Raw genomic sequence first — 24,314 nt, forward strand, 5'->3', positions numbered from 1 at the left:
TTGCAAGTATTCTTTGTAAATTATTAATCTGGGTTAAAATTGCTTGTCTTTAATTGTTTAGCATTGGAAAGTTACCAAGTGAATCACTTTATTAAATAGTAAACTCTCATTACGCTTATGTATGTAGAGGACATTGTTTGAGGTATACCTAAAGTCAAAACATTGTTTTTTTCATTTCGCTTTTTTTGCCATTTGTGTCTTGGAGATTTTCCTTTGCCTCCTGACCTGCAGACTCAACAGAAAAACTTCCCAATGTATCGGATATCACCTCTTAGACATCTGCCATGGGAACAAGTGTTCCCACTGAAAGATTCCCCCCTCTATTACTGTTCTGGTAGCAACTCACAAATTGGGATTTACCTTTAATTTTATTCTCAGTGACATTGGAGTTTGAGACACTTGGAGAGGGAGGCGCATGTGCTTGGCTGACTGAGCAATACATGGCTGCTTAGAGCTCCGCGGATACCGGGACCTAACAGCTAAATAACGGCAAGTTACCACTGCACACCAACCACAAAAAGTGACACTTATCTTACAGAGACTACAGAGAACTTTTTCACAAGTTTGTACAGCGGGAAGAAATCAAAAATTAAGCCCGTCAAGAGTCAAGAAGCTCTGACTAGAACTAGAATGGTGGCAGCATCATCTTCCCGCTCTGCTCTCTCACAGAAGCAGGCACAGACAAGGATTTCTCCCTCCTCTCAGAGAGGTGAGCTAGATTTTGATTTTGGACTAACTACCATTACTTTACAGAATCCCCCCCGGTCCTGACCTTCTCTGTTAATGTGAGCGAGTACTACAAAAAGCCTTACAAAATACCTCAGATACAATTACTGAGAAGCTCATGTGGGAGATTCGTGAGATGGGCCGTGGCACCTCTGTTCTAGAACAGAAAATTAATTAATTGGATGTTATCTCTAATAATCATAATGATGAACTGGAAGCCCTCAGGGAAGAAAATTCTTCCCTTAGTGCCCAACTTGAGGACTTCGAGAACAGAGCCTGTCCATGGCATTCCTGAGTTCATAGAAGACCTCCAATCTACCATTACTGCACTCTTTCAGGAACTAGTTCCATCGATTCGCATAAAATGACTAGAGATGGACAGGATCCATAGAACCCTGGCTCTCCGGAAAGATGATGGCCCCCCTAGGGACATTGTAATTAAACTACATTACTTCCGCACCAAGGAACAACTAATGGAAGTAGCCCACAATAAAGATTCCTTGATCTTCCAGGGGCATTGATACCAGATCTTTCAAGACCTCTCACAGCAGACACTCTTGAAAAGAAAAGTGATGAAACCACATTTACAGACTCTTCAGCACTATCATATATCATATTGTTGTAGCTTCCCTTTTGCTGTGCATTTCTCTCACAAAGGCTCTTCCTTTACCTCATGACCTTATCACAGCTATCCATGATCTTTGCCTGTCAACACCAGAAAATACAACTAAGGGATCCAAATGCCGAGCAACATCAAGCTCTCCCAAAAATCCACAAGATACGTCCAATCTTCCAGGTCACTCCAGTAAACACAAGAAGAGGCGCTTTGCTTCACCACCACCAGAAGAACAGATGGACTGATACTCCTTATTCTTATAGGTGATATCTGGTCTCAAAATAAATCCTCATAAGTCCAAAGCTTTAAACATTTCTATTCCACCTGACACACGATTGGAAATTCAGCCAGCAAAAGACTGATGACAGCTTTTGGTCAGAAAATGCAATCGTGTGTATGCTCCATCGGACTTTTGCTGGGCACATTTTGGCCACCAAAAGATTGAGAGCATGTTCTCAATTTTTCATTTTCCAACAAATCTATATGCAGCAAATTACTCTTCCATGCTAAATCACCTCACAACAGAATGAAAACTTGGTCTTCTCTACCATTGACTTGGATGGGTAGAATTGCTGCTATCAAAATGTCAATACTACCTAAGATGTTATATATTTTTAGAGTTCTCCCAATATAGGTTCAAGCATATTTCTTCCAAATCCTACAGAGAAAAGTTTCCCAATTAATTTGGGGAAAACTGAAACCCCACCTTCCACAATCTACCTTATATACCCCCCCCCCCCCACATCTGTGGTGGGCTGAGTGTTCCTAATTTCTCTAAATATTACTATGCTGCCCAATTAGCTCAATTACCTAAATACCAAGCCACTAAATAAATTCCCCTTTGGGTCACAATTGAATTGGTGGAATGCATTCCTTTATCTACAGCAAACCTCCTTTGGCTTCTACTGGACAATTACAAACCTTATTACTAAACATAGCCTTTCAATTTGGAACAGGCTAAGAGCTCATTTTGGTCTCCAAACTAAACATAATCCCCTTCTTTCCTTCCTCAACAACCCCTCCTTCTATCCAGCCTAGACTTCTCATACCTCTTTCACTGCTTGGTCAAACGCTGAACTAATACGTTCTTATCATTTTTATAAACCCACTACTATTATACTTTTTGCCATGTTAAAAGAAACACATGCATTACCTCAGAAAGAAATCTCCATATACTTACAAATAAAACAATTTCTAATCAAAAACGCTCCCCTAGATTCATCTACCCCAATTTTTTACGGTCTTTGAACAAGCCTGCAAATCTGACCCTCATAGGCGTGGACTTATTTCAGATTTGTACACGCAACTACTTTCACACACAACCTCTCCCCCCTTATCCTATAGAGCCAAATGGGAAACTGATCTAAACCTCCAGGCACACTAAACTGGGCTCACATCTGGCAGGCTACTAAATCTGCTACACTAAATATAATATCCCTAGAGATTAACTACAGGGTACTTACCAGATGGTATCTAGTACCTGCTAGGATATCAAAATTCTTTCCCCAATACCCCGCTAATTAATAATTGCTTCCGAGGCTGTACTGATCTGGGTACACATTAAAATAATCAATAAAATAAAATATTTGAATGTGAAACACTTGGAGAGAGTGACAATCGCAAGAGCAATAACAATTTACAGTGTATTTAGGCCTTTGCCACTTTTTCTGAAAAAGCTGGAAAAAAAAGTTTTGCCTTTAGTTATACTTTAGCTTCATTTGCATCAAATCCAACCTTGAGTATCAGGATGAGCTTGGAGTGTATTTAAACTAGGCTATTTATACTGTCATATAATCACACACATAGGTTGGACTTGATGGATTTGTGTCTTTTTTCAACCTCACCTACTATGTAACTATGTGTTAATGTCTGGGATGCTTCTCAACTTCTTTCATCTCAATTAAATTTCCATTAGTCCCTGCTATAACAGCAAGCTTGACATAAAGGCAAATATGTCCTTAATTTATACTTCTCAGTAATGGTGAATGTTATATTATGAGTTTGTCTGTGTTGCTATATGACACCAATCATGCTTTTAACCACTTCCGGACCCGCCACTGCAATTTTATTGTGGCAGGTTGGCTCGGCTGGGCAAATTGACATTACCTTACATTGCTTTTTCTTTTGGCCACTAGGGGCATGCGCGATCGCTAATGACAGAGCGAGAACTGGGATCTGTGTGTGTAAATGCACAAATCCCAGTTCTTTCAGGGGAGTAGAGAAACATTGTAAGATTGTGTGTTCATACTAATTATGAACACTGATCTCTCTCCTCCTAAACAGTCCCACCCCCCCTACAGTTGGAACACAGTTAACCTCTTGATCGCCCCTAGTGTTAACCCCTTCTCTGCCAGTGACATTCAGGCTTGGTTCACACCTAAACCATTGGCGGATCGCACAGCAAAGCTTTCCGTCCATCCATCTCTGTTCTCTGTTTCAGGGACAAATCAGGTCAGGATCTTTGCCTGAATTCAGCCCTGGAACGGAGGCATAGATGCACAGCGTTTCTGTGCAGTGCGCAGCTGTCCCGGAGACATGTGAACTTGGTCCACAGAGAGCTGGTCATATTCTCCTGATGAATGCGAATTGGATGCAGGGAAACCCACATCCAATTTGCATAGGTGTGAACCCAGCCTTATACAGTAATCAGTGCATTTTTATAGCACTGGTCACTCTATAATTGTCAATGGTCCCAAAAATGTGTCAAAAGTGTCCAATTTGTCCGCCAAAATATCTCAGGCCCCATAAAAATCTCAGATTGCTGCCATTACTATTAAAATAAATAAATAATGCCGTAAATCTATCCCCTATTTTATAGACACTAGAACGTTTGCGCAAACCAATCAATATACGCTTGTGGGGGTTTTTTTTGTTTGTTTTTACCAAAAATATGTAGAAGAATACATGTCATCCTAAACAGAGGAAAACATTTTTTTTTTTGTTTTTTTAAATGTGGGATATTTATTATAGCAAAAAGTAAAATATATGGGGGTTATTTACGAAAGGCAAATCCACTTTGCAATCTACAAGTGCAAAGTGCATTTGAAAGTGCACTTAGAAGTGCAGTCACTGTAAATCTGAGGGGTAGATCTGAAATGAGGGGAAGCCCTGCTGATTTTAACATCAAATAATGTGCAAGCTAAAATGCTGTTTTTTATTTTCCTTGCATGTCCCCCTTGGATCTACAGTGTGTTAACCTTTAAAATCTATATTTCTGATTTATTAATCAGAAGATATGATATGGGTTAAAAGAGAATTCTATTGACAAGGAAAAGAAAGGTTTAACATAACACCATTTATTAAAAGTAGTTGAAAGTCTAGCTAACACACAAATCTCTATCTATGGTCTTACATCAAGGAAGAAAATACTAGGTTGAAATATAATATTTACATGCAGGAATACAAAGTATATTCTCTAAGACAGTGATCTACAAGCATATTTCGTTACAAGCAACACCTTAACCATAATTACCCATCCTTACAAAGTTCCACTCTTGAGGACTGGTTCCCAAAAAGAGACCGTTACCTCCCCTTTGCTCGGAGTATATCCCCTTCATACTGATGCCCCATAGGCTGCCTTAACTCAAGCATGATTGGAGGGCTTACTACAAAAGTCGGCCCCCTTTCATGCAAATCCTTGTGACTATTCTGGGAAGAAGATTTAATTGGATTTCCCTAGGAACTTAGCAATTGATTATGGTTGCCTCCCTTCATTGCATACCCCAGCATGGGGTCCTTTGAAGTGAGTAGGTGTAGAACAATGGAATTTGTTCTCCATGGTTGGAGTCTCTGCCCCGCATTGTCTGCTCTTAACAAGCACCTGAGGGGAGGCATTTTACCTGGCTTTCATAGATGCCAGCCAAATGAGATCTATTTCTAATTACAATATTTTACAGATATTAATGAAGATTTCACATAAACTCATAAGGCAACAAGTGACTGCACTTCCAAGTGCACTCTCAGTGCAATTTCAAGTGCACTTTGCACTTGTAGTTTGCACTTGTAGTGCAAAGTGGATTTGCCTTTCGTAAATAACCCCCATTGTGTTTTTTTTTTTTCAAAAATTGTCCCTCTTTTGTTTATAGTGCAAAAAAATTAAAAACACAGAGGTGATCAAATACCACCAAAAGAAAGCTCTATTTGTGGGGAAAAAAGGAGGTCAATTTTGTTTGGGTATAGCGTTGCATGACTGTGCAATTGTCAGTTAAATCAACACAGTGCCGTATCGTATAAAAATGGCCTGGTCATTGAGCAGCCAAATCTTCCAGGGCTGAAGTGGTTAAAGAATGTCCCAAGAAATCCTGGAGGGTGCAGTTGGGGTGTTCCACTTTTTAAAATTGGTCAATTTGTAAACTGCAATAAACACTGGACACAAAGCCACACACTGCTGACATCACCCACCTACAGTTTGACATGTTTCACCCAAATAGGGCTTAATTGTACAGGTTCAGAAGTTGTAAATTCATATTCATATTAGTACCTCCTTCTCACCTATAATGTATAAAAAGTATTTTGAATTGTGTTCTGCCAGCTTAAATGTAGCTTTGAGGCCAGCTGCAGGTATTATAGGAGATGAACACTGCCCAATCTCAATTTGGATTATTTTGGGTATAGCAGCTGCTAGTCTCTGGTCCCAGAACACATACAATTTTCAGGTAAAAAATAAATGTTGCTGTGCACTATATTTTGAATTATCCACATAACATTCTGAATTATTTATATTTATTTGTCTCTCTGCATATTAGCCCTGATGAAGGGGGAGGCATCACCCCCAAAATGTGTTGGCTTTAACTCTTACCTGTAAACTGTCAACTAAATTCCCTAAATTTACCCTCATGTGTTATGGACCTTTATACTGGGTGTGCCTCCCTACCTGTCAAAAAATGCACTATATTTTGGCACGCCTAGCTCTTTTGTTTGCCTCTGAAAACACCCCTTGGCTGACTGATTTACGGGGAAAAAATAGATCACTCAAAATGCATTTTCCTGGATGAACTCTGTAATCCTTCTGGCTGACTGATTTCCAGGGACAATTCAGTGATCCTCTGTTTACAAACATTTAATCCCTTATAATGTTTATTGTTAAAAAGTATAAAGAATATTTTTACTTTTGTAAAAACCTGGTAAAGTATTTTTTTGCCCTATGGTACTCTTAAATGATATGTAGAACCATCTGCACATATAATTGGCAGCTGTATTCAACTGAATCACAGAAAATAAAACATAATATGTTGGCACAAAACAAATACAAAATCTCTTACACACTGTTTTTTCTCCCCCATTGAAATGGAAATATAAAGTAAAATTTCAGTAAATGCCCCATTATCTACGACTCCAAAAGTATAGTAACAACTTGTAGTTTTTCCACTGTGTACCTTAAATGGAACTAGTGAGGACAGAAATTTGAAGGCTACCATTGCTTACAGTTTGTAAGGATGCACCCTGACAGGCTGTCATCCTGATTTTGGCTTCACTACTTATTGAGTCACTTACCTATTCCAGGTCAATGACTTACTATGTAGTGAACCCAAAATCAGGATGACACCCTTGAATATTATATCTTTAAAGCAAGTCCGCAATGGCAGTTCTTACATTTCTATCCCAGTTTATTAAGGGTAAATAGTGTCTTTGTGGTTTTCATCACAGCAGAAAACAATCTTTTATATTGCATGAAACCAACAGAGTATGTTTTATCCTTATTAAAGTGATACTAAACAGAGAAGTGTTATTTGTCATAATACATTCACATAAATCATATAAATCATGCCACTATATTTATTTTATTTATTTTTATCCTCTAAGTACCTTCTTCCTGCAGTGCTGTTGTGTGGCCACATGATATTTCCCTGTTCTTTGGAATCTTCAGACGAAGATCCTTGGGAGGGCGTTCTATTACTGACGTATGCTCTCTACAGTGTCTGGCCATCCCTGATTGGTGTTATGCAGGTGAAAAAACAACTGTTTCAAAAGAGCAATTGGAATTCGATTATAAATGTCAAATAACTGTTTTACAGCTCCCAATAAATCTTCATTTAACATTAAATGTGTATCTTCTTTTTTTTTTTTTTTGCTGTTGTGTGTTAATACAGAGTAGGTGGAGCCATAGATGATTGGCACTTTCATTTTGCTCAGAGGGTATCTGCATCCAGAGCTCCAAAACTGCAAATCCATGCCCACCAGTGTTATCTATCAGTGCCCATCAGTACTGCTAATCAGTGCCCTCCAGTGCCACCTTTTAATGCTGCCAATCACTGTCCATCCGGCCTTATCAGTTCCCACCAGTGCTGCCTATCAGTGTCCATCAGTGCTGCCTATCAGTGCCACCCACCAGTGCAGCCTGATCAGTGCCTCATGATCTGTATCCACCAGTGCTACCTCATCAGTTCCCATCAGTGCCACCTATTGGTGCCACATCATCTGTGCAGCCTATCAGCGCCCATCAGTGCCACCTCACCAGTAAGCAAGTGGTTAAAAAAACACATTTTTGTATAGTAAAGGGATTTTGATGAAGTTCACTATTCACTATGCATCCTGGTGTGGAATATTCCCATGGCTAACGGGTTTCCAGTGTTTTTGTCTGATCCCGCCACCTCCTTTTCCCTACCTGGTACTGGAATTTAGAATTAAAGCTGGTTTGTCAAGGATTGGAGGGGCAAACACACAGAGCCATTTTTTCTATGTGGCAGATAGGGGCTGTAAGGCACCAAGGTTTTTGCCATCTCCTGTACCCCAGGTAATGGCACTACTTATTTGTCCAAGTGTGGACAGAAAAGTTGCCCAGTGAAATAGTAGAAAGTTTATTCTGTTTGACTGATACATGTAGCAATTAATACGTTCACAAACATTTTGTATTAAAACTAACACAACTTTAACTACATGCCACCCAGGCCAATTCTCTCCTACAGGTCAAAATAATCAATATTTTGCTAGAAAATTGATCAGAACCCCAAACATGATATATTATTAAGCAGGGGCCCTAGAGAATAAAATAGTGAGTGTTGCAATTGTTTATGTCACATGGTATTTGCACATCAGTTTTTCAAATACAATTGTTTGCAAAAAATACACTTTAATGAATGTTAGTGTACACAAACAATATAATACCCATTTTTGGTAAAATATAACAGATGATGTTAAATATTGATGATAAATAGATACCTAATATATCACACTTTAAAATTATGTATGACTGTGGAACGGCACCAAACGACAGTACGTAAAAATCTCTATAGGCCGACGCTTTAAAGGCCTTTACAGGTTACCAGTTTAGAGTTGCACAGGAGGCCGGGTGCTAGAATGACTACTGATATGAATCAACCCACCTGATGAAGTAATGTGAGCGTGGCGTAACACGTAGGGTGAGAGGAGAGTCTGGCACAGACTGGAAGGGACATGGTAGGATGCTCTGGAGTTTCAGTTTTAGTATCTATGCGTGGTTTTAATCTTTTAAATGTGAATGTACTGGAACCCAATAAATGGATGTGAGCTTTTAACATGCTACGCTATGGGAGCCTTGTATTTTCACTTCCTTTTTTCGAGAGCTATGCAGAATGGCCGTATGAATTCATAAGTGGAATTAAAGGAGCCATACACATATACTGCATGAAAAAGAGGAATAACCTGGAGACAGATCCCTGTGAACAGGAGGAGAGAGAGGTACCCATCCAAAGGAGGAAAGATACAAGGCGTTATAATCAATATTGATAATAGTGCTATTGTTATATTTTTGTGGTGAGCGTTCTGGGAGCCCAGAAACAGCACGTGGTGTTTAATGTGTATCTATATGGTTTAACCCATTGGTGGAAGGTGAAGAAAGCAACATGGGAATTTTAACTTAAGGAATAATTTTGAAGATTCTGTGGATCATTTAATGCAAATGTGGACTATTATTACAAATGATTTACTGTGTTTACACTTTGTTGATGAATTTATGTATAAGGAGTATCACTTTTTTTAGTTATTTATCTTTATTTATTGTCCTGGTGCTAGAATTATTGCTCTCTGGGGTTCTCTAACATCACATTTAGTTGTTGGTTTGTGATGATCTAAGGACGTGAGATGTTTTTTGGGCAGTTGTGATTTGTGATGATCTGAAGTTGTATGGTGGTATTGGGGGAGTCATGCAAGCAGATCAGTGGCTTTGTGGCTGGATGGGCATTACAAATGTAGACAGGTATGTTTTGAGTATGGGACAGCTTTATTAAGCTTTATGTACACATATTCGCTATTTCCTTGAAAAAGTCATTAGATCGGTGATGCAACACATTGGAAGGAGCTGATGATGTCACTTCTGGTGGCTTGTGTTCTCGAAAGCATGGTGAGGAGGTGAACTCTCCAACGTTTTTATGTTACAAAAGCAATTGATGTGCTAAATATGAGCAGGCAACTTTTATGTTTAATATATATTTTATATATATATTTACACATTTATATCAGCAATATTTCGTAATGAATATCTCTCATTTGCTTTGAGTATGCATCCAAAGGAGTGGTTCACAGGGTATATAAAGAGGAACACAGAGGATCCAGGACTCGGCTGATGTTTTTCCATTGGTGATTATCCATAATCTGTTTATTCAAGGCATGATTTGTGAAAATATTATCACAAGTGATTGCACTTATATATTCTGGACTTTATTTTGACTATGTGTTGTTTTTTGCATGATTTGTTTACACAATTATGTTTATATGTATAGGAATTATTTAATAGTTTCCTTTAAGCACTAACATTTGTAGGTGGATTACATACCAAATTCCTTTTGGATTAGTGCACTATTATTTTATTTATTTCATGTACACATAGCCTACTTTGACCACCAGCCATGAGAAAATGCAAAATACAGAAAAATAGCACCACGATTTTCCTGTGATTTTGCCACAATTTGCGGCCAGCAGTCAAGACATTCCTATCCCGAACATGATTCTTCTGCGTTCAGGAGAGGGAGATTGAACCTCCCCTAACCGCAGCTGCTCCTAAAAGATCCTAAAAGCCTATGTATACTGTATATGGACACAAAGGGGGTTTATTTATTAAAGGCATATCCACTCTGCAATACAAGTGCAATTGTCATTGTCGTTCTGAGGGGAAGATCTGAAATTGAGGGGAAGCACTGCTGATTTTATCATCCAATCATGTGCCAGCAAAAATGCTGTTCTTTATTTTCCTTGCATGTTCCCCTAAGATCTACACCGACTGCACTTCCAAGTGCACTTGTAGTGCAAAGTGGATTTGCCTTTCGTAAATAACCCCCATAGGCTTTTATGGAGTTGAGTTTAGGCACTTTCGCAAAAAAGTCTAAAGCTCCTATACGCAAGTTTAGAAGCTGTAGTGTATGTGAAGCTTTACAAAGTTTTTATGTATGTAATGTTTTTCCACCACTTTTTTACTGTGTGGTATGGATGTTCACATAGTTAGATTGGAAGCTTTCAAGAGCAGAGCCCTCCTAATCCACTATATTTATCCATTATACTTGTTTTAACATGTTTACTGTCACTAGAATTGTTTTGTTGCTTTGTTTACTTTTGTTTTTCTGCGGGGTCCAATAGGTTATAGCAGGTGGTAAGAAAGCAACACAGCGCTGCCTACTTTAACCCCTTATTTTCTATACTGCACAAGGTTTCCTTGAATCGGTTATGCTAGGCTGGTGCTACACTCAGCAACCATGACAGGGTGTATTACTCCTGCTGTAGCTGTGACATGTGTACACCCCTGGTCACTATGGCTGGGGCAGGGGTGGTAAAAACCCATCTTAGCTATGGGGTTTTACCAACCCCCAAACTACAAATGTAAATTAACCCTTAGTGTTCTGAGCCCCCTAAAATGATTCTTTTACACTGATGTGCACCCTAGCCTTTCTGGGTTAGCTGTGCTTTGCCATAGACTTCTATTATATTCTGCAGGTGTGGTGCACTTAGAAAGTGCACCAAACCCACAGGATATAATTGAAGTCTATGGCTAAGTGCAGTACACCCACAGGAAAGCTGCAGGAGCACTGCACAGCACCCGCTGTGTGAGTAAACTGCAGCACATCAGTTTAAAAGCAGCCCTATACTATTATGCCCAGTGTATTGCTTCACACTGACCTTACGATCTCGTCTTTCCTGCTGCTGGCACCACTCTGGAGACCATTATCCAGAATAAGAGGTGAAGTGCAATTGGTATCACTCTGCATTGGACAGAAGCCAGCACTACATGAGCCATTGGCTTATTCAGCTCTTGCTTCCTACTACAACTACAACTTTACAAGTAGTCCCTTTGCATTGCACTCTGTTTGATGCTCTGGGATGGTGGGTCAGTAAACCCAGACCATGATCTACCATTCATCTAGCCACGATCTACTGGTAGATTGGGATCTACTGGTTGCTGACCCCCGGTCAGAGTTTTTACTGTATTACACTATCCAAGCCTTTTTTGAGCAGAAGAGTCCTGGAGGTTGGTGTAGAGTTGGAAAGTTACTATCCAAGAAATATTGAGGATGACCATGAGAGAGTAGTGGTGCCTTGGAGTGAACCCCATAAATGCAAATGCGCATCTGACCTATTTTCAACTAAATAAGTCCAAACAGTAAGATGATAGCAGAGTGTGAATGGTATTGGGCTCTCTGCACTTTATTCATTATAAAAGATGTTTGAAGTCTGCACAAAGCACAACATCTAGTTGTTTACATGTTTAATTGAATGCATGAATCCTTACATAGATAGTTGTTTACATGCATATCTGCTGTTCACATGTTTAAGGGACTGCATCATTGGACGGTTTTTATTTTGTTTAATAATAACTTATAGTATATGTCATTTCACATATATTAAGAATGCTAGCAGTTTTTTTTTCTCTAGTTTAGATTTGTCACATATTTGTTTATGCACTTTAACGCATGAATCCTTACAATGCGTTGTTAATATTTTAGTCATTATTGTTTTGACTCTTTTTCTATCTGAGACTTCCTATTTAAGCCATACCTTTGCACTTCCTGTTTGCCAGGATATTATGCTCTCTCTAGTCAATTGTCAATTACTTTGTCAATTCCTTGACTATGCTTCTGCTTGATCCCAACCTGCAACCACTTGTTACCAACCTTTGGCGTGTTTATTGACTATGCTTCTGCCTTTATACCTGTTATATCTGCTACTGGGCCCCAGCTTGCTCACCTTCTGGTAGAGCGATCCTGAGGAAAACAACCTGGTACTAATGCGCAGCAAAACCCATCTTCACCATCAGGAGCTCTGGTGAATACCAGTTGTTGCTTAAACCTTGCACCTTGGGTGAGCCTGTGTCATCTGAGAGGGTGACCTGCATGTGTACTTATCCAACTGGCTAGTGGTAGCCTCTCTACTGCTATAGCTACTAGTTTCTAAGCCTGTCCCCTGGCCCTGACAGGGCTGGAACAGCCTTCTTGGAAAAAAATGGCCACTGAAGCCACATCAGTAGACATCAGTTTATCAGAAGGTAGCAGTGTACACTAGTTGATAAGGCTGTGAGCACACATGTGCTGTCAGCACACGTATGCTGTGAGTACACAAGTGCTGTGTGTGCATGTGTGTTGTGAGTGCACAGGTGCTGTGAGAGCACCTGTGCTATGAGAACTTGTGTATTGTATTGTTCAGTACCTGTGTATTGAGTATTAGTGTCAGGAAGCTAGTTGTTAGTTAAAAGGGCAGGGTATAATCCCCAATCCCCATTAAATTAGTGGGTACAATGTCGGTGGCTGTGGAGATGCGACTCGGGGCACATCTTGCAGCATGTATGCTTTCCTTGATCATCCGACTGAAGGCGAATACTGCTGTGCAAAATGTAAGCATGTTGTTTACCTGGAAGCCCAGGTTCTGTATCTAGGGCTGCAACTGTTAACACTGAGAAGACTCTCCATACTAAAGGAGAGTTGGGATTGTACCAGGCAGGTTCTGGTAGGGACCAGCACAGAGGCGGGTGGAGATAAAGAGGGGCAGGCACCAGAGCAGAGTAGATGGGTGACAGTCAGGAAGGGTAGAGGGGAAAGTGCCAGGGAGGCCGGTCCTGGGCTGGAACATCCCAATTATAGTATATGTAATTTCACATATATTAAGAATGCTAGCAGTTTTTTTTTTTTTTAAACCCCATTGCATGACATTGGTGAAACCAGTCAGGGACCAGCATTGCTGGAGCAGAGTGACACCCCCCCCGGGAATAACTTCTCCAGTGAGGGTCAGAGTAAAGCCAAGGGAAAGGAAATACAGATTCTGGTGGTAGAGGCCTCAATTCTTAAAAGGACAGAGACATCACTGATCTGGTGGACAAATTACTGGGAGGGGCTGGCGAAGAACCGTCTGTCATGGTGCATGTTGGTATCAATGACAAAGTCAGAGAAAGATAGTGTCCAAAAAAATATTTTAGGGATCTAGAGGCTAAATTGAAGAAAAGGACCTCCAAGGTAGTATTCTCAGAAATACTACCAGTACCTCGAGCCACACCAGAAAGGCAGCAGGAGATTAGGGAAGTAACCAAGTGGCTGAAGAGTTGGTGTAGAAAGGAAGGGTTTGGGTTCCTGGAGAACTGGGCCGACTTCTCAGTCAGTTATCAGCTCTTTAGCAGGAATGGACTGCACCTAAATGGGGAAGGTGCAGATTGTCTGGAAGTGAAGATGGTCGACAAGTTAGAGGGGATTTTAAACTAGGCGATGGGGTGAGGGACCAGAGGTAGAGATAGTCAGTGTGGAACAAATTCAAGAGGGCAGTATTGGGGGCAAACCTGAGGTAAGTACAGTAACAAGTCCTATTTTCAACCTCAGAACACCCAATAAGGAAACAGTCTAAACTACGTGGCGCGTTCACCAATGCTAGGAGTCTGGTAGACAAGATGGGAGAACTAGAGCTACTGTTGTATGAGGAGGATTTCAATTTTGTAGGAATTTCATAGACTTGGTTCAACAGCTCTCATGATTGGCTGGCAACAATTCAAGGGTATTCCCTATATCGCAGGGATAGAGAGAGTAAAAAAGGGGGAGGGGTATGCCTGTATATCAAAAATTATGTACAAGTGAATGTGAGAGACATCATCACTAATGGAGCAAGGGAGGAGTAGAGCTAAAAAGGGAGGAAACTGAGGGTAAAGTAATAATAGGTGTATGCTATAGGCCCCATAACCAGGGGGGGGGGGGGGGGGGAGGCAGGCCTCCTATCACAATTTGGATTAGCAGCAAGGGTGGGAAGTGTTATTATAATGGGGGATTGCAATTATCCAGACATAGACTGTGCAGAAGTAACCACACATTCATCTAAAGCTTGCCATTTCCTAAATGTCTTGCAGGACAATTTCATGGATCAGATGTTAAATGCACCAACTAGAAACAAAGCATTACTAGACCTACTGATTAACAACAATACAGACCTGATCACAGATGTGGAAATACAGGGCAATTTAGGAAACAGTGATCACAGGTCAATTTGTTTCAGTGTAAATCACACAAATAGGAAACATAAGGGGAATACAAAGACACTGAATTTCAAAAGAGCCAACTTCCCTAAACTACGATCCTCACTAGAAGAAACAAAATGGGATAAATTCTTAGGTGCAAAGAACACAGAGGAAAAATGGGTATGCTTTAAGAGAATAATAAATAAGTGGATTAGCCAGTGCATCCCAATGGGAAATACATTTAAAAGAGCTAATAAAAGTCCTGGGTGGCTTAACTCCAATGTAAAAATGCATATAAAAGCAAAGGAGAAGATCTTAAAAAAATACAAGCCTGAGGGATCATCATCAGCATTCCAACTTTACAAAGAATGCAACAAGAAATGTAAGGGTGCGATCAGGGCGGCTAAGATAGAACAAGAAAGGCACATAGCGGAGGAGAGTAAAAAGAATCCCAAGAAACACTTTAAGTATATAAATAGTAAGAAAGGGAAGTCATATTGTATTGATTCCATAAAGAATGATGAAGGGAATCTGGTTACTAAGGATGGAGAGATGGTGAAGATACTGGATTTATTCTTCTCCTCACTCTTCACGAGGATAACGGGGGGCTTCAATAACCAAAACTGCAATGTTTATCTGTCACAGGAAGCACCCTCATGGCTAACAGAGGATAGAGTTAGAAATAGACTTGAAAAACGTAACATTAATAAGTCACCGGGACCAGCTGGCTTGCATCCGAGGGTCCTTAAGTAATTGCCTGACCATTGTTCCTAATTTTAAAAGTCTACTGACTGGAATGGTACCAGCAGATTGGATAAAAGCCATTGTAGCTCCAATATTTAAAAAAGGGCCAAGATACACACCTGGGAATTTCAGACTAGGTAGCCTAAGATCAATAGTATGCAAGCTCTTGGAGGGGATGATAAGGGACTATATACAAGATTTTAGTAATGAAAACGGTATCATTAGCAGTACTGAAAAGCATGGATTCAGGAAGAATCATTCTTACTAGAACAAACTTATTAACCTTCAATGAGGAGGTGAGCTGTCATCCAAATAAAGGAAGTCCCTTAAACGTGGTGTATATGGATTTTGTAAAGGCATTTGATACAGTTCCCCATAAATGTTTACTGTACAAACTAATATCTGTCGGCATGGACCATAGGGTGAGTACATGGACTGAAAACTGGCTACAGGGGTGAGTTCAGAGGGTAGTGATAAATGGGGAGTGCTCATGGTCCAGGGTGGAGTGTGGGGTCCCCAGTGATTGTCCTATTTAATTTATTCATAAACGACCTGGAGGATAGGATAGATAGAACAGCTCAATCTCAGTATTTGCAAACGATACTTAGCTAGGCAGGGCAATAATTTCTACGCAGGATGTGGAAACCTTGCAAGAAGACCTGAATACATTTATGTGGAGGGCAACTACATGAAAAATGAGGTTTAATGTAGAAACATTTAAAATAATGCATTTGGGTGGCAAAAATAAGAACGCAATCTACTCGCTGGGGGAGAACCTCTGGGGCAATCTAGGATGGAAAAGCACCTGGGGGTCCTAGTAGATGATAGGCTCAGCAATCAAGCTGCTTTATGCAAAGCCAACAGAAATGTGGCATGCATTAAAAAGGGAATTAACTCTAGAGATAAAACAATAATTATCCCACTCTACAAGACGCTGGTCTGGCTGCACCTGGAGTATGCCATCCAGTTCTGGGCACCAGTCCTTAGGAAGAATGTGCTGGAACTGGAGTCCAGAGAAGGGCAACAAAGCTAATAAAGGGACTGGAGGAACTTATTTATGAGGAAAGGTTGTGAGCACTGAACTAATTCTCTCTGGAGAAGAGACGCTTGAGAGGAGATATGATTTCAAAGTACAAATACCATACTTGTGACCCCACAATGAGTATACAACGTTTCCGCAAAAGGGAATTTAAAAAGGCACATTGCCAGTCAGTAAAATTAGAAGAGAAGCAGTTTAACCTTAAACTGCATAGAGGGTTCTTTACTGTAAGAGCGGTAAGGATGTGGAATTCTCTTCCACAGGCAGTGGTTTTAGCGGGGAGCATTAATAATTTCAAAAAATGATTAGATAGGCACCTGAGTGACCGCAACATGCAGGGATATACAATGTAATACTGACAAAGGCACACACAAGTTGGACTTGATGGACGTGTGTCTTTTTTATGTCACCTACTATGTAACTATGTAACAGCTGCAGTGCCAGAATCTTTGATAGGTGACCATTCAGCTTCTGGGTGTGTGGATAGTTTTGATGTCCAGTGTGAGAGGGAGCTCAAAGGGGTAATGCTAGGGGTAGAGAATACCAAAGAGGTAACTGCAAAATGGTAATTTCCCCCTGTACCTCTGACTCTCACAACTCTTCAATACCAGAGGATTTATTCCCACTGGAAGATTCAGAAGTAGCACCGAGATTCCCAGGTGATGCTGGGGACTGGGAGTGAATGGAATTGACTGAAACAAAAGCAGAGAAGAACCCTGTGCTCTGCCAGATTTGCAGTATTTCTACTGCAGCATCGGTTGCTTTTTCATGTGGAAGATGAGGGCAGTTATTCCCAAGTGAGAATCAGGCTACCCTCTGCAAATTTTCCACTTAAAAATGTTGCAGACCACCATTGATTCATCTTCTGCTTGGCAGTAGAGAAAGGCCCGCACATCACTACTTTTGCTGCTTTGGTGGGCCTGGTGATATGTCCTGTGGTTAGGTGCCTAATATGACAAGCCCCACTCTGAACTTCCCAGATGCTGGCATTGCAGAAACCAAGTTTTGTTCTTATCCTCTTCTTTCCAAAATGAATATCCCACATCCACATAAGTAAGCACAAGAGGAACTGTTGCCTCTATTTTTGGAGCTTACAGCAGGCCATTGAGGCTCTACTGTCACATCCTTGCTCTGCTGCCTGCACCCTGCAAGCAGAACCTCAATCTATCTTACTGAGGCCTAAGGCCTTTACCATCTCCCTCCCCCTGGGTTTCCCTTTCATATGTAACCTATTCACCCACCAGCAACTGAATTCTGGAGATTAGGAATCATTTCACCCTTTTATTCCTGGTGAAGTATTTAGTCTCCACATTCAAAGTTGGAGCATGCTATGCCATACTAAAGTGGAGCATTTTCATGGGTCCTTTCTTTGATCTGTGTAGCTCCTGCTGCCTTCCCCTGAGGACAGTTAGATGATTTGGCAGTTGCTGCCTTCTGCTGAGGACAGTAAGAGTATGCCTTGCAACACCAACTCCACTACTTTCTGCAGCTGATGTGGTTCTGGGGCCCTGGGTTCATGTGCCCTGAATACAGTGGTAACACCATTGCTGTGTTCACAAGCATGCTCAGGGTGGGCATTGAGGGCTTATTTAGGAAAGTTATCAGCCACTCAGTCTCCCTCACTTAATAAAAATAGAAAAGGGGCAAACTAAGTGTAACCTGTTGTTGTGCATGCAATAATTAGTAAGTAAATACTGAACCCACTTTTTGTGAATAAAGCTTAGTCATTTGTAGAGCGGTAAAGGGCTGCTGGATGCAAAGGTCGTCAGGCAAGGGACTAGTAAATGCAGAGTTTGGCAAAGAGGCGGCTGGATGGTGAAGGGAGGATCCTCTGCTGTGCCTGGGCCTGGAATGCAAGCTGTCACACTGTGCTGGCAGCTTCCCCAATTCCAGGGCTTGGTTTGACAGAGGGGCAAAGCCCTGAAAAGCATAACCATGCCCCCTTGGACATAGCAATGTCATCCTCAACATCTCCGAGCACAGCCAATCTTCGCTGAGCAGGCTGATCTGGCAAGCTGCCAGCACAGCGTGACAGCTTCTGTTCCAGCTCCAGTAGCAGAGCTTCCTTCTCTTACTATCCAGCAGCCTCCTGGCTGCACTCTGCATTTATCAGATGTTTACCTGCCGACCTCTGCATCTGCCAGCTGCTTACCTGACAATCTCTGACGCTTTACAGATGACCTCCTTCACATGCTGAGTTTTATTCCCCCAAAGTGAATGCATTTTACTTACTAATTATTGCAAGCGTAACAACAGGTTACACTTAGATGGTGCTCCCCTATTCTGTTTTTAATACATGTGCATTAGGCTGTGTCAAGACCTGATTCAGGGGAGCAGCAAACATCATCCTCAATTACTTTTTTCCCTGGAGACTCAGCAGCGCCATTATTTATTATCATTTCCCTCAACTTATTTTTTTGAGGAATAGCTACTCTTAATTAAATTAATTAAAAAAAAAAATGGTAAATAAAAAAAGTGAAGAAAGCTAAATCCAAATAACTACCCTAAATAAACTTTTCCCCAAAAAAACAAAAGACACATCAGTCCAATTATAAAACACTCAATGTGCAGATGTCTGTCATAAATAATCATCTTTATTTTTACTAATTTGTTTATTTCTTATGATTGTCATCTCTAGTATGTGGCCATAATGTGTTTTTTTTTTTTTTTTCTTGAATGAGAATCATAGGAAATAAACATATAAGGCAGAATAAGGGGGATAATTGTAATGGCTATGTGAATCCCTGGGATATTTGAACAGCAATTATTTTATAAATAGACTCCATAAAATATAATCACAAAAGTAAATACTATGTCATACAAATAACTTTGATTAAATTAATTATGTGTTTAGTAAATACCGCAGATCTATTTATTTTTCATAGTACGGAATGGTTAAAAAAAATATAGACAAAACTAATCTCACACTGAGAAACAAAATTGACAGCTCTTTACATAAATGTAAAAATAATGCATAAATCGCAGTTCAAGAGGAAGGTGGTAGTGATCTGGTAGATATTAGGCTGTATGGGCCTATAAAGAACAGTGTATGGGTTAGATTTACTGCTGACTAGGTACCTCTTCTGACAGCCATTCCACCCTAAGCCACATACTATGTGGCCTATTTTGAAGTCTGTCCCTGCTCATATGCCTAATGATCTATATTGCATTACTCATTTGTCTACATTTTAAAATGGCATAGTAGACACCATCAGGCTCACAGCTGCAGCTATGCGCTTGATACCACCTGTAAGAACCAGCAAATTGCTTTTGCAATAAACGTTTGTGGTGCTCTCAAAAGTTCCCCACCCATTGTAATCCCTGGGTTCTACTGTTCCACAGGCCCCCCAGGACTGTGAGAAACAGCTACCCCGGTATGTAAACATGAATTGCACCACACATATGAGTTATCATAGTGAACATCAAAGTGAGCGCAAAATGTCTAGAGCCATAGTTCATGGGTAACTTCAAACTGATGACCTTTATAGTCTTTTAAATCATTGCATATAGAGAATTTGGAGTACCATTGTTTTTTTGAGATTCCACGAATGTGCACTATTTTGAGACTTGTTTGGTATCTATTTTCTTGATTTAACCCCAGCTTTTATATTTAACCACACATTGGGTATAATATTGTTTTGTTTACACTGAGTAGTGTATTTCCGGAAAATACGTGTTTGATAATAACTGCACATATATTATACAACACAAAACGTTTAAATTTCCACAATTTCATTCTCCATGATAACAGCTTTCAGAAAATATATACTTTTTTTTTTGGAAGGGCGGGGGTTTACAGTAATTTCTAGCAAATAATGTTGATTTTAATGTGTGCAAAAAATGTTTACATTTTTAAAAATGCCAGGGTAGGCAAGAGGTTAAGCTAAAAAAATATTATTAGTCATAGAGATATATAGATTGATACACCTAATCAAAGTGCATACTTTTCTTTGTGAAAGAAAAACTGCTTGATTGCATATGTGCGTTTTGCACATTCTTCTGCTAAACGTGTTTGTGGGCAAACATTTTTGCTTGCAAACTGGGCTCTCTGCTTACAATTTTGCACATACTGAAATTCCAGAAAACATGCACAATAAATGCTTCTCAGGGAGGCAAATGTTCTTTGGGAGGTGGGAGGTGGGTTTTTCATTGATGCACTTAAACCAGTTGTCAAGAGACATGGTATGCAGGGATAGTCAGCATTCCTACCAGACAAGACATTATATTATAGAATTATAATAGAATATATTGTTGAACACCTTTTGATGACAGAAAAATTATTTTATTTAAGAAAACATATTTTGCATGTCCGATTCCCACACTGCATATAACACACTGAAAAATATTTAGGCAACATAGAAGTTTTTTGTTTAAGCATTGGAGGAGGATGCCACCAACAGTAGGCACCTGAGTGGTGGGTTGTAGTGTTAGGGAGCACAATGGCACAATAGTGTCATATTTATTCAAGGAAAATTAGATCATTGATTTTTATAATGTATTTTTTATTTTATTTTTTTAAAGAAAATTTTATTGAAGTTTATTTCAATACAGGAGAAAAAAGATAAGTACAGACAGATCTCTTCCGAATGTATCCAGCTAGAGAACATTGGCAAAACAATGAAGCAAAATGAAAAAAAAACAAAATCATCAAAAACCAATCGACATTGCCATATCTATCACAAACAAGCGTGTTTTGTATAGTTCAGACCCGGTGTAAATATAATGTCTTAGATGTTAGGCTCTGTTCAGGGGACTGTCTTCAGGAAGGTTAATAGGCTTTGTTCACATACCATTATAATGCAGAGTCAAGGAGTTTACATTCAGTCACACTCTCAAAAACATATAAGACATCCCCTGGACTCTGCGGATATTTGTTTATGGGGAGAACATTATCTGCGGCTTTCGGAGAAATAATAGTATTGCTCCGCCAAGGTTGGTGTGAGCCGAGTCTTGAATTGCTTTATGGTCCATCGTGGAATCTGGGGTCCTATGGAAGGTGATGGCTGGGGAGAATTACGAACGTGTAGAGTGAAGGGATCATATGTTCAGAAGAGTGGGGTCAAGAGAAAAGAGGCAGGGAGGGTGGGTGAGGATAGCTAGGGGATATAGAAAGAGTGGGAGAGAAAGAGTACTTATAGGGGAAATGAAGGCGAGGTAGGTGAGTTTGCCTCCCGGGATTGCATCAAGTAGCCAATTGTTTTGTGGGGGGGGAGTTGTAAGTCTAACTATCACGGGAAAGGCAGAACGTCTTTTGTGTCTATTAAACAATCAGGGTTCAAGAATGACCGTTAAAGAAGCTAGTGTATGTTGGGGTAGTTTTGAAGTGCATCCAACAGGCCCATTTCGAGCTATATTTTGATGGCGTGTCACGAGTAATGTGTATCAGCTCTTCCATTGTTGCCGAATGATTGATTCTGCAGAGCCATTCTTTGACTGTGGGCACCTGGTTAGATTTCCATTTGGTTGGGATACATTGTTTTGCTGCGTTTAGCATAAACATGGCTAATGACTTATGGTAGGTGTTGTGTGATCCGGGAGAGAGATGTAATAAACACTGAGCTGGAGAAGGTTCAATAGTATATGTAGTGACTTGTGTAGTAATTTTGCAGACTTCTGTCCAGAAAGGGACCAACAAGGGGCAGGACCACCAAATGTGCAGGAATGTTCCTGTATCGGAGAGGCATCTCCAGCATCTATCTTGTGTATTCGGGTATAATTTGCTTAGCTTCGCTGGTGTATGGTACCACGTGGTTTGTAATTTATAATTGTTCTCTTGTGAACTAACATTTAATGTGCCCTTGTGGGTGGTTAGGAAAATATTACTCCATTGTTCGTCTGTCAGAGAGAGGTTCAAGTCCTCTTCCCATCGTTTACAAGCGACATAGTCCCTCGGGTTTAAATGGTCGAAGAGGAGTGCATGTGTGTGGGCTATCAGGTGTCGTTGTGAGGATTGTTGGGAACATAGTTTTTCAAATGGAGTTTGTTCACGGGAGCAATCCTGATTTTTGTTTAATGAGTGGAGGAAGTGGGAAATTTGAATGTATGGCCATTGGGGGATAGGGGGCTTCTCTAGTGTTGCTGCAATGTCTGAGGCAGATTGTAATTTACCTCTGGAGAAAAAGTTGCCTGCCCTGGTTTGAGTTGGTGTCCAGTCCGGGCCTAGGAAGTGGGTGGACAAGCCTGGAGGAAAGTCTGGGTTTAGTTTGAATGTCGTTAATGGGCTGGGAATAGATGATATACGCGATTGTTTGCATATGCGTTGGAAATAGTGCAGAGTCGGACCCCTTTATAATGTATTTTTTATCCGGTATCCGAAACAGCAAAAGTAGTGAATCTTAGTTTTAAGCATTTGCCTTATAAACTCAAAAGTAACTAGCACAATTAAAGACATTTTAATCTCCCTGATTTTAATATTTTGAAATGTTTACATGATCATGCTTCAGAAATATCATTTTAACTGCAATAACTACCTGTTACAGACCTATTACATTCAATTTATTTTCATTTAATTAGTTGATGTCAAAATAGGTTTCCTCTAGCTGCCCTGTCAAGACATTTACTAGTATCCTATAATTTGCAGTATCATTTCCCTTATTTATATTTTAAATGTAATTCTGATACTTCAGATATGTTCGATTGTATTGTAAAAACACTTGCATGATTTGAAAATATAGAAGAACAATGCACACTATGCTTGTGTAAACTTTTTCTGATAAAGTCTTCTTCAATGCAATCTAATCCCATTAAGGTACACTAAAAAGAATGCTTTAACTCAAGCCTTCTTTCTAGTTTAACAGAAAACAATATGTGACTGTGAAGGCAAGTATGATAAATTACCCTCTCTTGGTTTGATAGACATTTAATCTAAGATTGGAATTGTACTTAAAAAGAAAGAACTATTGTAAATAGTATAACTATTTTGTATACAGTAAAATTTAGTAGCTGTTCTTTTTTGATGGTTACAGTCTCTTCTTTTTTAGGTTGTCCTTTACAAAGTTAGGTCAAATCTGTTTGTTGGAAAAGGTTACAGAAATCATAACTATAAACAAGAATGCTTCAGGGCCAAAATGTCTTCTGGAAGTATCATATTACCCTAAAGTACTTTCTATTTAAGAAATTCCCTTTAGCAAATGCAATGTCATTATTTTTCTACAAACACTTTGTATATAATAAATATCTAATAAAGTATTTTGTTGTGTTCTTTTCCATCCAATTCACCCACAAGAATTCACTGTGTAATTTATACGATTCCACCACCTTGAAAGGAAAGATGGCTTGCAAATATCTAGATTCCTGGAGCAGTATTTAATAATCTCTAAGAAATTGGGTATGGTTAATCACCTGCAAACATGAAGACAAACTGCCAAAACACAGGCTGGCCACTCACCTTAGAATATGGACCTTTGATTTTAAAGATCACAACACACATATTCCTCTTTTACAAGCTGGGATCTGCTTTCAGCAGCAAATACTCTATGTGGATCTATGTCCTACTTTCTGGTTAGATTCACCATACAAGCAGCTCTGCTGCAAGATGCAGGGCTGAAACTGAAACTCTGAGTTTGGGATAGAACCGCAGTAAGGGGACACTGACAAGAGGAAGGAGAAAGATTCACATGGAGTGTTTGTTGCTGTGTTCCTGAAAGCTGATCCCAGCTTGAAAAAGAACAAGCGTGTTGTAACCTTTAAGATCAAATGTCCATGTACTGAGGTGAACAGCCAGTCTGTGTGGTGGCAGCATGTCTTCATATTTGGAGGTGATTGACCAAACCCAGTTTCTTTGAGGTTATTAAAAAGTG

General features: G+C 39.9%; 1 long non-coding RNA gene across 1 annotated transcript in view; it reads right to left on the reverse strand.

Annotated features, from left to right (window-relative positions):
- The window catches only part of LOC143925493 (uncharacterized), a 53,222-nt gene extending 29,146 nt beyond the window's left edge, over positions 1–24,076 (reverse strand). The window contains exon 1 of the long non-coding RNA XR_013262008.1: positions 23,903–24,076. This is a non-coding gene — a long non-coding RNA (uncharacterized LOC143925493). The remainder of the gene's footprint in view (positions 1–23,902) is intronic.
- Positions 24,077–24,314: the final 238 nt, after the last annotated feature.

Source organism: Lithobates pipiens, unplaced genomic scaffold (assembly GCF_037356315.1).
Source record: "Lithobates pipiens isolate NorthernLeopardFrog02 unplaced genomic scaffold, aLitPip1_a1.2 Scaffold_22, whole genome shotgun sequence".
In the NCBI taxonomy this organism is placed as follows: Eukaryota; Metazoa; Chordata; class Amphibia; order Anura; family Ranidae; genus Lithobates; species Lithobates pipiens.